This window comes from Pristiophorus japonicus, chromosome 21, assembly GCF_044704955.1.
Source record: "Pristiophorus japonicus isolate sPriJap1 chromosome 21, sPriJap1.hap1, whole genome shotgun sequence".
NCBI lineage: Eukaryota > Metazoa > Chordata > Chondrichthyes > Pristiophoridae > Pristiophorus > Pristiophorus japonicus.
This window is the reverse complement of record NC_091997.1, coordinates 68,290,328-68,306,220: the sequence shown is the minus strand read 5'-3', so window position 1 is coordinate 68,306,220 and position 15,893 is coordinate 68,290,328. Positions and strand designations below refer to the sequence as shown.

General features: G+C 43.1%; 1 protein-coding gene across 13 annotated transcripts in view; it reads left to right on the top strand.

Annotated features, from left to right (window-relative positions):
- peak1 (pseudopodium-enriched atypical kinase 1) overlaps positions 1-15,893 on the top strand; it is a 196,472-nt gene that overhangs the window by 133,048 nt on the left and 47,531 nt on the right. The window lies entirely within an intron of this gene.

Sequence of the window (15,893 nt, the reverse complement as noted above, 5' to 3'; positions counted from 1 at the left end):
CCCTGCAGTCAGAATCGGGGGAAGTCATAACTGGGAACAAAGAAATGGCACCAATTGAACAAGTACTTTGGTTCGGTATTCACTAAGGAGGACACAAATAACCTTCCGGATATAAAAGGGGTCAGAGGATCTAGTAAGAAGGAGGAACTGAGGGAAATCCTTATTAGTCGGGAAATTGTGTTGGGGAAATTGATGGGATTGAAGGCCGATAAATCCCCAGGGCCTGATGGTCTGCATCCCGAAGTACTTAAGGAGGTGGCCTTGGAAATAGCGGATGCATTGATAGTCATTTTCCAACATTCCATAGACTCTGGATCAGTTCCTATGGAGTGGAGGGTAGCCAATGTAACCCCACTTTTTAAAAAAGAAGGGAGAGAGAAAACAGGGAATTATAGACCGGTCAGCCTGACCTCAGTAGTGGGTAAAATGATGGAATCAATGTCATAGCAGCGCATTTGGAAAGAGGTGACATAATAGGTCCAAGACAGCATGGATTTGTGAAAGGGAAATCATGCTTGACAAATCTTCTGGAATTTTTTGAGGATGTTTCCAGTAGAGTGGACAAGGGAGAACCAGTTGATGTGGTGTATTTGGACTTTCAGAAGGCTTTCGACAAGGTCCCACACACGAGATTAATGTGCAAAGTTAAAGCACATGGGATTGGGGGTAGTGTGCTGACGTGGATTGAAAACTGGTTGGCAGACAGGAAGCAAAGAGTAGGAGTAAATGGGTACTTTTCAGAATGGCAGGCAGTGACTAGTGGTGTACCGCAAGGTTCTGTGCTGGGGCCCCAGCTGTTTACACTGTATATTAATGATTTAGACGAGGGGATTAAATGTAGTATCTCCAAATTTGCGGATAACACTAAGTTGGGTGGCAGTGTGAGCTGCGAGGAGGATGCTAAGAAGCTGCAGAGTGACTTGGATAGGTTAGGTGAGTGGGCAAATGCGTGACAGATGACGTATAGGGCCCAAGTTTCCACACGATAAAAAACGGGCGCCCCTCTGAGCTGGGCACCCGTTTTTTGCGCCTGAAACGGCGCCGAAAAAAAACCTCGCGATTCTGGAGCGCTCTGCAGCTCCTTGTCTGCCTGGCGCGGCGCCCAGGGGGGCGGAGCCTACACTCGCGCCGATTTTGTAAGTGGGAGGGGGTGGGTACTATTTAAATTAGTTTTTTCCTGCCGGCAACGCTGCGCGTGCGTGTTGGAGCGTTCGCGCACGCGCAGTGTGAAAAAAACATTGGCACTCGGCCATTTTTGTAGTTCTTTGTAGCTGTTTAATTTTTGAAATTTTTTAAAATAAAAGCACACTGCCATCAGCATTTGCAGCCTTCTCACTGTGTCTCCCGCCCCCCCCCCCCGCGGGAAGAACGGGCGCCCCCCCCCCGCGGGAAGAACGGGCGCCTTCCCCCCCCCCCCCCAACAGGAAGAACGGGCGCCTCAGGCTGACTGCAGCATTCTCTGTGCCTGAAGAACTTTCACACAGGTAGGAAGATGGTTTATTTAATCTTTTCTTTGCTTATAAATGTTTATTCAGGTTGGATTTATTTGTATAATATTTGTGGAAGTATAAATAAGGATTTATTGTAGAATTTAATGACTTCCCTTCCCCCCCCCCCACCTCATTCTGGACGCCTAATTTGTAACCTGCGCCTGATTTTTTAATGTGTAGAACAGGTTTTTTCAGTTCTACAAAAATCTTCACTTGCTCCATTCCAACTTAGTTTGGAGTACGTTTTCACTGTGGAAACTTTAAAATTAGGCGTCAGTGGCCGGACACGCTCCCTTTGGAAGAAAAAATTCTGTTCCAAAGTAGAACTGTTCTACCTGACTAGAACTGCAGAAAAAAAAATGTGGAGAATTGCGATTTCTAAGATAGTCCGTTCTCCACCAGTTGCTCCTAAAAAAATCAGGCGCAAATCATGTGGAAACTTGGGCCCATAATGTGGATAAATGTGAGGTTATCCATTTTGGTGGTTAATAACAGAGACAACAGACTATTATCTGAATGGTGACAGATTAGGAAAAGGGGAGGTGCAACGAGACCTGGGTGTCATGGTACATCAGTCATTGAAGGTTGGCATGCAGTTACAGCAGGCAGTTAAGAAAGCAAATGGCATGTTGGACTTCATAGCAAGGGGATTTGAGTACAGGGGCAGGGAGGTGTTACTACAGTTGTACAGGGCCTTGGTGAGGCCACACCTGGAGTATTGTGTACAGTTTTGGTCTCCTAACCTGAGGAAGGACATTCTTGCTATTGAGGGAGTGCAGCGAAGGTTCACCAGACCGATTCCCGGGATGGCGGGACAGACATCAAGAAAGACTGGATCAACTGGGCTTGTATTCACTGGCGTTCAGAAGAATGAGAGGGGATCTCATAGAAACGTTTAAAATTCTGACGGGGTTAGACAGGTTAGATGCAGGAAGAATGTTCCCAATGTTGGGGAAGTCCAGAACCAGGGGACACAGTCTAAGGATAAGGGGTAAGCCATTTAGGACCGAGATGAGGAGGAATTTCTTCACCCAGAGAGTGGTGAACCTGTGGAATTCTCTACCACAGAAAGTTGTTGAGGCCAAGTCACTAAATATATTCAAAAAGGAGTTAGATGTAGTCCTTACTACTAGGAGGATATGGCGAGAAAGCAGGAATGGGGTACTGAAGTTGCATGTTCAGCCATGAACCCATTGAATGGTGGTGCAGGCTAGAAGGGCCGAATGGCCTACTCTTGCACCTATTTTCTATGTTTCTATGTGCTGTAAGGTTCTATGATGAGAATATGGAGTTTTTCACAAAATGTGGCAGTTGAGAGGAATGGGAATTGGCTTCAGAGCAATCGAGACCTAATAGGTTGTCCAGTAACCTTTGGCTATGTGGTATGGGTAGACATGTATTTCTCTGCTCACTGTTACTGCTACTGCTACTACGACTGAAAAATTTGGTGCAGGCATAAACAGGCTTCCTTCCCTATTTCATACTGGCACTAACATTAGTGACGGCATGAAAATATAATGAGTAATGGTTAATCTTGGGCTCAGTTTAAAAAAAAATGTAATATGCATCAGGATATGATGCTGTTAATCCTGATCAAAAATATTTCCCCTCGAAGTGCAACAAGCTCACAAATACCTATACGCTCGGTGTAATATATATCCTATGGACAAATATTTTTAGAAGATCCTATGTTTCTGTTCATTGTACAGAATGTTCTCGTAGCTTTAGCTCTCAACTCATTGGCATGTTTACCACATTGCAACACACTGTAGATGGTGTGTTGAAGAAAAACTGCTGAGTTACAATCTGATGTATGAACTTGGGGCATGGTTCGAAACCACTTGAGCTTTGTTCTTGCAGTTTCAAGTCTTCTGAAATCCCTGCTTAGATTAAAGCATTGAACGTGTACCTAAATATCCATTAATCGCTGTATAATTGCATGATGTTCAGCTCATAGCTGTTTCTCCTGACTGTACTATTCCCTACTCATTCAGAGAGAAGAACGTGACTGCAGTTTGCATTTGCTGACAGATGGAAGAATTTACAGAAACGAATATGGTGTGATGCAGACATCACTATCCAATATTGAAAATCTTGTGCAATGCGACATTTATAGTCACTTGAAACTTGCTGCATGTGTAATAAGTGCACTGAGGCTGTAATGTATTTGATTATCTCAGCCCTATAATGTCTTCCATTTAATTGAAAGACTGGTTTGAAAAACGACATGGTGCTGGTGACTGGATTGCTGTCACCGCTGCTTCAGCCAATTTTTGTTCGGATTGGTGAAAAGCAGATGTTGTACAGTGAACCAAGTGTGGAAAATGCTATACAGAATGTAGTCTCTGGCTTTTTAAACCATTCTAAAATGCCTTTGGTCACTTCTCATTATAATGTGCGTCAGTTTAGTTGACCAAAAGACATTTCAGGCAACCCACCTGGTCATTTGGTAACTTCATATTCTATAGAGCTGTACCTTGAGAAGCATGTTTGGTTCCGGAAAGTCTCTCTAACTCAAGATTTTGTTTTTGCTCAGCTACATGAATGCATTTCCTGAAGGCAAAAATAACTGCTTTTGAATTTTTCTTCTGATGCAGGAGATGATGTATGGGGACTTTCGATCGTGTGGGGTTTTGAAAAAAGCCCAAAATGCCCCATCCCTTTTTCTTAAAAACTGAAGTAAGCTATTTGTAGTTAATGGCAGCTTTGCTGACTGATCCCAAACATAAATTACTCAGAGTGATCCTTAATGACCTTTCAACATAGCCAGAGTTGTTTGGTTGCATGGAAATCGTGCCCTAATGGAAAGATGCCGGAAGGAAATATACTTGCATGCTTGAGATGCCCTTAATCTCTGTTCAATGTGAGCACTGAGTTATGTAACTCCTGTAAATTTGTATAAAAATAGTAGTAACCAGTACGCTGCTTATTCTGTGCTCCTTTCACACACGGGATGAGTTAAGTGTGGTCAGAGCTCCCCTTGTTTATATCAGAGTTTAAAGTAGGACACTCTTCTCCCGACTCTCTACAAATGTGGGGAGGGTCATTGATTGCAGATGTTCCATCATGATGTATTTGCATAAAATAACAGAAACCCACCCTCTTGTTCCGTACACGGCTGTTTCGTTTATGATTTCTAAATTTCCATTGCTCCAACAGAGGGAAACATCATTTAAAAACAATTTTGTTCATGAAAATATTCATTTCAGTCATTACAATACAAACTGTGCCTGAAGTTACATAATTGCCCTGCATCTCAAATCTCCAATGTTGTCGCTCATTCAATTTGACTCCAATAGAATGCACTCCAAGCATGCATTTGAACTTTGAAGTGCATGTAGCTGTGGAGCTTTTGGCATAGTGGTGATGAGATGACTAACAATTTAACAGTATGTTCCATAAAGGGAGTTTTGCAGGATGGGATGTCTACAATTAAATGTGGAGTTGAGTTAACTGACAGAATGTCATTGCCATAGTGATTTCATTTATTACAGTCTGCAACCACTCTGCATATCTGCAGTAAATGACATACAATTTACAGCACAGAAACAGGCCAACTGGTCTATGCCGATGTTTATGCTGCACATGAGCTTCCTCCCACCTCACTTCTAACCCTGTCGGCATATCCTTCTCCCTCCTGTACTTAATCTAGTTTCCCTTTAAAGGTGTAGTGTCCTTAGATGCTCTAGTAATGACTCCAGTGTGTTGCACTTGAACTGTAGTGACCGTAGTCCTTTATTAGTTAACTCCAGAGTGAGGATCACACCTGGTGGCCTGCCTGTTATACTAGGCCTGGCACACCTGTACAGGTAACCTACAAGTCTCCCACTGCTGTGCCCTCTGCTGGCACACCATGTGATAGTACCAACAGTGGCCATGTCGGATACATGACAAAAGGCAACTATGTTATTTGCCTCAACTACTCCATATTCTTTGAGAAAATGTGGATCTGCTTTTTACAGGAAATTTGTTTTCTTTTTTCTTTCGTCATTGCTTGAGCATAATACTGCAAGCAAAACACAAACTGTGATATCAGTATGAAGCATAGTGTGCTACTATGCACAAACAGTGCACCGTATATAGGCAGCAAAACACCAATAAAAAAGGTCTGTTCTGAATACAGTCATGACGATCCAGAACAATCAATTATTTTTAAAAGATGTGAAATGATAAATTTATCATGTCCCATCCATTATAACAAAAATACATTGCTGTAAACCTCTCTCCAAGCTTCAAACTCTCCTCACTACTGGTAAGTCTTCACCTTTTAAAATTTATAAGCAGAAAACATGTTTGTGATCTAATGGAACCCGATAGAGTAATTCTTCAGCAATATTCTTTCTTGTGTATTGTTTGGTCAGGTCAATTCAATAGATTTTTATATCTGGCAGGTCCCCAGCATTTATCCTTTGTTTTCTGTAGTCTATGATTTTGAACTAATTTTTAGTTGTAAGCTTTGTGGTTGCTAAAAGTGAATGTACTCTTAACCTTAGGATGCAGGAACATGCTTCTGAGGAACAGTAAAGGCTGGTATAATTATCATTTCTACTTCGAAATCCAAACTCCAGAAACGGGTACCAGATGCCTAGTGAATGTTTTTGCTTATGGAGGCACTGGGAAATGAAATGCTTTCCCATCTTAGCACTGAGTGTTGGAATTAAACACATCGCATGGATTAGATGTAAACTAAAATTCCTTGAACTCCGTTGCACCAAAGTGCCTTCACCCCAGCCACTATGGCATCAGATCATTTCCATTTCATACACAACCATCCTTGTGACCTACCTGAATGGCTCCAACAATTTATTGCCAGCTTTATGATATCTAGCTACACTTACTGAGAACTGAGTTAAACTGTTATTCATTTTTCATCGAATTGTTAAACAGAGGAGACTTTTTCATTCCATTACCTTGAGATAGATTTGAACATAAATTCCATACGTGTAAATGACACACCCTTCCCCATGCTTGGAATGAGATACAAATGAACACTAGATTTTAAATCATTTTATGAGAAGAGGCAATGGTTTCTGACTTCACCACTCATGTTTTATACAGACCACCTCACTTGTGGACTGGGAAAATCATATCCAATACTGCAGCATTTACATTTTTTTGAACAAATTTACAAGTTTCAGAATATAGTAATGAAACGGAGCTCTTATAAAATTCCACCATTCATTTTGACAGTTCCTTTACTATAATCTTAAATCAGGAACTAGTATAATTAGATTTGTGCTTTTATAGTTTTATAGAATCATAGAAATTTACTGCACAGAAGGCGACCATTCGGCTCATCATCTATGCCAGCCGAATATATCTGAGTCAAATGTTTATTATTGAGACACTAATAACGAAATATGGTGGGCCAGCATCGAAGCATTGACCGCGCTCGATCAGCTCGGTTGGCTGGGCCACATCGTCCACATGCCTGACACGGGACTCCCAAAGCAAGTGCTTTATGCAGAGCTTCGACATGGCAAGCGAGCCCAGGTGGGCAGAGGAAATGTTTCAAGGACACCCTCAAAGCCTCCTTGGAAAAGGTGCATTATCCCCACCGACTCCTGGGAATCCCTGGTCCAAGACCAGCCAAAGTGGAGGAAAAGCATCGGGAGGACGCTGAGCACCTCGAGTCCCATTGCCGAGAACAAGCAAAAACCAAGCGAAAGGAGCTTGCGTCAACGCAGGCTCCTCGATTACCCTTCCCTTCAACCACTGTCTGCGCCACCTGTGACAGAGACTGTAGGTCCCACATTGGTCTTGCCAGTCACCTGAGAACTCATTTTTAGAGTGGAAGCACATCATCTTCGACTCCGAGGGACTGCCTATGTAGATGATGATGATGAATAACGAAATAAATAGGAACATCTTGATTTTTTTCCCCTCCCTGTATGTTAATTGCTTGTTTGTTTTTAAGCAGAGATTAAATGGCTATTTCATAACAATTGCATATTGTAGGAAGAATGGATTTACAATGGTGTCTGCGTGAATGCGCTAGTTCACTACCTTATTCTACCAATACCAGTAGTCCAAAATGACAGGTCAATTATATTGTTCAAAAGCAGCAATTGCACAATTGTATTCTATTGAGTAAAGTAACTAATAGTAAGGGAGCTTTATGCCTGGGAATTTCCTCACTTGCTCCCACACCACCACTGTAACTTTACTGGAAATCTAGTGGAAACCATGATTCACCGCACTTAGCACAGAGTTACAGTGGCGGAGCGGGAGCAGCACCGAGGAAATTCACAGCCTCTGTGTTCAAAATATTTTCAATTTCATTGTACAGTCATCATCATCGTAGGCAGTCCCTCGGAATCAAGGAAGACTTGCTTCTACTCCTGAAGTGAGTTCTTTGTTGACTGAATAGTCCAATACGAGAGCCACAGACTCTTGTCACAGGTGGGACAGATAGTCGTTGAGGGATCGGATGGGTGGGACAGGTTTGCCGCACGCTCTTTCCGCTGCCTGCGCTTGGTTTCTGCATGTTCTCAACGATGAGACTCGAGGTGCTCAGAGCCCTCTCGGATGCACTTCCTCCACTTAGGGCGGTCTTGAGCCAGGGACTCCCAGGTGTCGGTGGGGATGTCGCACTTTATCAAGGAGGCTTTGAGGGTGTCCTTGTAGCGTTCCCGCTGCCCACCTTTGGCTTGTTTGCCGTGAAGGAGCTCCGAGTAGAGCACTTGCTTTGGGAGTCTCGTGTCTGGCATGTGAACTATGTGGCCTGCCCAGTGGAGCTGATCGAGTGTGCTCAGTGCTTCAATGCTGGGGATGTTAGCCTGGATGGGGACGCTGATGTTGGTGCGCCTGTCCTCCCAGGGGATTTGTAGGATCTTGCGGAGACATTGATGGTGATATTTCTCCAGCAACTTGAGGTGTCTACTGTACATTGTCCATGTCTCTGAGCCATACAGGAGGGCGGGTATTACTACAGCCCTGTAGACCACGAGCTTGGTGGCAGTTTTGGGGGGCCTGGTCTTCAAACACTTTTTTCCTCAGGCGGCCGAAGGCTGCACTGGCGCACTGGAGGTGGTGTTGGATCTCGTCGTCGCTGACTGCTCTTGTTGATGGGAGTCTCCTGAGATATGGGAAGCGGTCCACGGTGACCAGGGCCGTGCCGTGGATCTTGATGACTGGGGGGCAGTGCTGTGTGGTGAGGACAGGCTGGTGGTGGACCTTTGTCTTACGGATGTTTAGCCTAAGGCCCATGCTTTCGTATGCCTCAGTAAATACGTCGACTATGTCCTGGAGTTCAGCCTCCGTATGTGCGCAGACGCAGGCGTCGTCCGCGTACTGTAGCTCGACGACAGAGGTTAGGGTGGTCTTGGATCTGGCCTGGAGACGGCGCAGGTTGAACAGGTTCCCACTGGTTCTATAGTTTAGTTCCACTCCAGCGGGGAGCTTGTTAACTGAGGTGGAGCATGTACAGTAGTGAAATTGTGACCTACTCTTGGTTTCATGTTGTGGTAATGAGTCATGTTGATAACTACCCATGTAATTTTTTTTTACAGACTGTGTTTTGGGATGTTTTTACTTGGTTAGTCATGTTTAACTGCAATCTACAAAACCGATCTGAATGCAATGTTTGCTCAACTGCATAGTCTTATATTGAGGTGTGTACTGCTCCTATAATTGTCGAGGGGAAGAGGTGAACATAGCAACAGTTGTCTGCCATTTGGGTTGTTGTGCACACTCCATTATTTTATGATCCATGGCAGCTCTATTTTTAATTCCAATTCCTTGCCTTTTCTCCATCTTACATGTCAGCCTGCCTCACTGGGTAGCACACTCGCCTGAGTCAGAAGGTTGTGGGTTCAAGTCCCACTCCAGGGACTTGAGCATAACAAAATCTAGACTGACACTCCCAGTGCAGTACTGAGGGAGCGTTGCACTGTCGGAGGTGCCATCTTTTGGATGAGGTGTTAAGCCGAAGTCCCATCTGCTCTCTCAAGTGGACATAAAAGATCCCATGGCATTATTTCAAAGAAGAACAGGGAGTTCTCCCCGATATCCTGGCCAATATTTATCCCTCAATCAACATGTCAACAAAAAAAATCCAGATCTTGTCATTATGACATTGCTGTTTGTGGCAGCGTTTCCTACATTACAACAGTGGCTACACTTCAAAAAGTACTTCATTGGCTGTAAAGCATGTGAGACATCCAGTGGTCCTGAAAGGCGCTATATAAATCCAAGTCTTTCTTTACTTGTCAAGTAAGTATCTATATCCCTTTAAAATGTCTCAATTGACTTTGCATCTGTGGCTATCAGGGCAATGTGTTCCACAGTCTTGCAACCCTTTGTGTGAAGAGGTTTTCCTTGGATTTGCTTTTAATCTTTTTGGTTTGAATTCTAAGATCATGTCCTTTTGTTCTGAATTTCCCTACTAGAGACATGATTATTTTTCCATCTACTCCCTTTGTTATTTTAAATACCTTGATTGGATCATTTCCTAACAGTCATATCTCCAGGCAACATAGGGCCAAAATTGTGAAGTTCCACTTTTGCCATGGAGTCTTGCTGGACAACTGCAAATATATACAGGTACAATGTCCTGAATCTGGAACTCCGAAAACTGGAATCGTCCGAAAACCGGACATTTTGCATATCGTGGATGGAGTCGTCGGGAATCCGGAATTATTCTCCGAAAACCAGACATTTTGAGGCGGCCAAGATGGCGGCAACGAGGGACGAGGAAACGAAAAAGCGCAGCACCAGGGGGCTGCGGGCGGCGGGAATCGGAGCGGTGTGAATGTAGGGTGTAGAGGAGATGAGCGAGTGATGGAAATTCAGCCACCTCACCCACCCTCCAACAGTCCGCTCCCAGGGACCCGCTCATCGATGATCAGCCACTGAGCTCACTGACCCTACCTGGAGGGGTTGAGCCATCACTGGGGGTCGGGAATCCTTCCCCTCGGCTCCGGATAGCCCTGAGCACCAGTGCGAGCGGCGAGGCCCAAAATCCGGCACGGATTCGGTCGAGGGTTCCAGATTTCAGACTATTGATTTTCTTGTCTGAAATGCGGAAAAACTCAAAATCCGGCCTGGACTCAGTCCCGATAATTCCGGATTTCGGGCATTGTACCTGTATAAATGTATCCTGGTATATTTAACTCCCAAGCTTGTGCAGGTTGCAGTTAAGTCTCTGCAATTACTTCTGCATTTCTGCTTATTTGTAACACTCCAAGCAATGGTATAAAGACAACTTATTTGGTTGACTTCTTTCCTACTTATTGGTCCCATTGCTAATGTTAATTGCCATTTTTCTCAAACTTTCCACTTCCACTACCCCAACTTTATCCTCCCCCTCCCCTCCCATGCAATCAAGTTTAAACATTTTGATTTGCTCTTCTCCCTCTTCCCCACCTTGTTCGTTTAAAGCATCCACCATTATTCTGTTTACACTCGGCCAGGAAAACGATGCTGGTTCAGTTTAGGTGAAGTCTGTTATTTCTGTCTGCACAACTTCTCATTATTCCAGAGCTGACAAATTCTCTACAAATCTGGAACCCTTCCTTCGACACCATCTCTAATGTTGTGAGCCCCCCCCCCCCCCGCCCCACCCCCCAAGATGATTTCATCAGGCAACCTTCTAAAGTTGGGTCGGATTATAATTGTGAATTGTACGAATTCATGTGAATACCTGTAGTATCTCAGAAATGTGATGTGACTTCATGCCCTCTGTTGATGAGACTGTATTATTACAAAGTAATGTTGCTGCTTTCTTTCGCAGTTGAAAATTTTCAGTTAGAAGAATTACATTACAGTGTGGCTTTTCGGTGCACAGCTGGGCTGGGTTGAATTCCCTAAAATGTGACCTAATTTACTTGAGAAACGAACCTCATATCGTTAACAATAGGGCATTGTCTTCTTCATTTAAGATTAAACGGATGAATTACAGATATGATCAAAATCTCCAAGGAATCTTTGGTGCTGGAACAATGAAAATGATATGTGGAAAATAACCAGCCAAGGTCTTGGGCTGGGTTGATACTTTGGAGTTCCACTTGATTACTTTTACAGTCAGGGAGAAACAATTCAGAAATTGTCCTTCAGAAAGACTGACTTGCATTTATATAGAACCTTTCACGGCCACCGGACAGCCCAAAGCGCTTTACAGCTAATAAAGTACTTTTTGAAGGGTAGTCACTGTTGTAATGTGGGAAACTCAGCAGCCAATTTGTGCACAGCAAGCTTCCACAAACAGCAATGTGATAATGACCAGATCATCTTTTTTTTTAGTGATGTTGGTTGAGAGATAAATATTTGGCCAGGGCACTGGGTATAGCTCCCATGCTCCTCTTCGAAACAGTGCCATGGGATTGTTTACATCCACCTGAGAAAGCAGACGTGGCCTTGGTTTAAAGTTTCATCTGAAAGACAGCGCCTCCGACAGTGCGGTGCTCCCTCAGCACTGCACTGGGAGTGTCAGTCGAGATTTTTGTGCTCAAGTTTCTGGAGTGGGACTTGAATCCTTGACTTTCTGACTCCGGGACAAGAGTGCTACCCAACTGACACTGTAAGGGAGTTTAAATGAGTCGGGTAAATGAGGTGTAAATTGTATGTTTTGGGGTTCATAGGCTGAATGATCCTTTATTATTTCATCACTTCTAATTCTCTCAGTAAGAATTTGGCAAGCATTCTTTCCTTTGGGAGCAAAGACCTGTATGTTACCTTTGTCAAACTGCTGCATGCGAGTGACTCATTGATGCATTTTGACTCAATTTACATCAATGTATGTACTTTTTTAAACAAATGTTTAAAGATTTACAAAATGTTTTTTCATGGAAATAGTGTCGTTTTTCTTTACCACTTTGGTACAGAGACCGATGGTAACACTGACAGTTTCCGTCGGCCATCAAAAAATCTAGGATAGAATGTCCAGAAAATTGTGCAATTGTAGATTGTTTCTTTTTTAAAATATTAATCTACTCATTGGGCTCTGATAATCTAAATAGAAACATCGAAAATAGGTGCAGGAGTAGGCCATTCGGCCTTTTGAGCCTGCACCACCATTAAATATGATCATGGCTGATCATACAACTTCAGTACCACATTCCTGCTTTCTCTCCATACCCCTTGATCCCTTTAATCCTAAGGGCCCCATCTAACTCCCTTTTGAATATATCTAACAAACTGTCCTCAACAACCTTCTGTGGTAGAGAACTCCACAGGTTCACAATTCTCTGAGTGAAGAAGTTTCTCCTCATCTCGGTCCTAAATGGTTTACCCCTTATCCTTTGACTGTGACCCCTGGTTCTGGACTTCCCCAACATGCGCTTCCACAAGGAGAAGTTGAGTCGAATCATATCGATGCATTTAAGGGGAAGCTAGATAAGCACATGAGGGAGAAGGGAATAGAAGGTATGCTGATAGTTAGGTGAGAAAGGGTGGGATGAGGAGCATAAGTGGAGCATAAACGCTGGCATGGACTGGTTGGGCCGAATGGCCTGTTTCTGTGCTGTATATCCTGTGTAATATAAGTATAGGACATTATTATAGTTACTAACAACAGTTCACTTTGATATCTGAAAGGGGAGAGGGTAGGGATGGGGGCGGGGCAGGGGAGCGGTGGCGGGAGGGAGCGACATGGTGGCGCATTGATTTATGCACTGCCTTCCAGTTCTAAGACCTGTGATGAAAGTCGTCCCTCCACCAGATGTAAGGATCCTACATGAAATGGATTTGGTCAGCATCAATCTAGCATGACCCCGTGACACTAAGCTGGCTATCCCATTTGAGCCAGAGGATGACGAGTGTGAGGAAGTTGGGAATATGTCAAATTGTTCACGGGGATTGACCTTTTGAGGTTGAGGCAAATCGTTGGGACAGAGCAGAGAGAACTGCTCTTGATGAGCACAAACATTTACGCAATTCTTTTTTAAATAAAAGGATGTTGCTGCGACAACAAACAGGGAAATCAAATTTGGGAATGAATGAAAACTAGATGTACTCACAAATGAAACATTCTTAATTCTGAAGGTAACATTTTCAGCCATGAAGTGACTCTGCTACAGTTTATGTAGATTAAGATCATTACACAAATGATTTAAATAGAACTTTTAGATTCAGCATGTCTTTCCTACGATACTTAAGAACATAAGAGCATAAGAAATAGGAACAGGAGTCGGCCATACGGCCCCTCGAACCTGCTCCGCCATTCAATAAGATAGATCATGGTCTGATCTGATCATGGACTCAGCTCCACTTCCCCGCCTGCTCCCCATAACCCCTTATCCCCTTATCGTTTAAGAAACTATCTATTTCTGTCTTAAATTTATTCAATGTCCCAGCTTCCACAGCTCTCTGAGGCAGTGAATTCCACAGATTCACAAACCTCTGAGAAAAGAAATTTCTCCTCATCTCAGTTTTAAATGGGCAGCCCCTTATTCTAAGATTATGCCCCCTAGTTCTAGTCTCCCCTATCAGTGGAACCATCCTCTCTGCATCCACCTTGTCAAGCCCCCTCATAATCTTATATGTTTCGATAAGATCACCTCTCATTCTTCTGAACTCCAAAAAGTAGAGGCCCAACCTACTCGACCTTTCCTCATAAGTCATGTTCACCCCCTCATCCCCGGAATCAACCTAGTGAGCCTTCTCTGAACTGCCTCCAAAGCAAGTATATCCTTTCGTAAATATGGAAACCAAAACTGCACGCAGCATTCCAGGTGTGACCTCACCAACTACCCTGTATAACTGTAGCAAGACTTCCCTGCTATTATACTCCATCCCCTTTGCGATAAAGGCCAAGATACCCATTGGCCTTCCTGATCGCTTGCTGTACCTGCATACTATCCTTTTGTGTTTCATGCACAAGTACCTCCAGGTCCCTCTGTACTGCAGCACTTTGCAATCTTTCTCCATTTAAATAATAACTTGCTCGTTTTGATTTTTTTTCTGCCAAAGTGCCTGACCTCACACTTTCCAACATTATACTCCATCTGCCAAATTTTTGCCCACTCAGCCTGTCTGTCCTTTTGCAGATCTTGTATGTCCTCCTCACACATTGTTTTTCATCCCATCTTTGTATCGTCAGCAAACTTGGCTACATTACACTCAGTCCCTTCTTCCAAGTCGTTAATATAGATTGTAAATAGTTGGGGTCCCAGCACTGATCCATGATAACTTGAAGTACATCTAAGAAGTATCTAGCCTGTCAGCTTAAAGAAGCCCTTATTGAAATTCAGTTTTCAAAAGTTTAGAAACTTTTCTTGCTAGCTTTTTTAAGCTTTGCTAAATTATTTTCAAATTAACTGTTCGGTGTCCAATGTCATAGCTAGAACAAATAATGAAAACAGGATATCTGAGATGCACTTCACAACAGGATTTGGTTAAATAGGAGGAGCACTAATATAATTGGGAAAAATATATTCTGGATTTTGAAAAAATTATATTCGATTTTAGTTAATTGCAAACCTGCTTTTCTAAAGATGTGAGGCAATAGATTATTGAGTTCAGTCTTGCTTTTTTTATATCATAAAGAGCAATGAGAATTGTGTGAAACTACTAACCGGGCAGGATTTGTAGTCACCATGTGATGAGCCGTCCCGACTGCAGTGAACTCTTAAGTTGCTGTCCGTCCGATTTTTAAAACACGCATTGTACATTTTGCCACCATCAATCAGCCAAATGAAAGCATTTAGACTATTCAGTGTTCGAGTGTTCGGGACCTAGTAATTGTTGCGCTTGGTGAGTTTGCTGTTAGTAAGTTAGATTGAGGATTTATGGTGTGACATTCAAAGTTAGAAATGTATAGAATTAATTTTAAAGCAGCCTTGCATCTTTGAGTTGAAAGCAGCTTTCAATAAAAATGAGACACTTCCATCACTTTATGCATGTTCAATTTAATCATGTGTTCTGTTTCTAATAATGTATAGTTAGCAATCTTGGAACTGATTCTACATATGCCTTTGCTGTTAAAAGTTTTTTTTACACGGGGGAAATGACTTGTTTTCTGTACTCTAGATAATCGTCTATTGCATAGCTAAACATGGTTTTCTTGAACGGGGTTGTGTCCAAGATGGGGAAAGTAGGTTGTATTACAAAGTGTGCTGGTGATAGCATTGCATTAACATGGCCAGATAGGCAGTGGCTCAGGTGAACATGGGTTTGAAACTGAGGGCTGTGTGTATCCGTCTAATCTGCCCACTAGGTGAGTTATCTTCGCATAGTATGCTCGGTCAAGCTATCGATAAAATACCTTGTAATAATGGAACATTCTACTTCTGAAAGAATGAAAATGCTACCATTGTTTGTTCATTGACTTCTCTAAGGAGGTGATGGTCACTCTGAATTGTATCACATTCCCAGCCCGAAGGATTTTGTTTGGATGAAAAAAGGTTGCTATCTCTACTCGTAGGCAGATTTACACTTGAGGGGGTGGGGGGGGGGGGGGGGTGG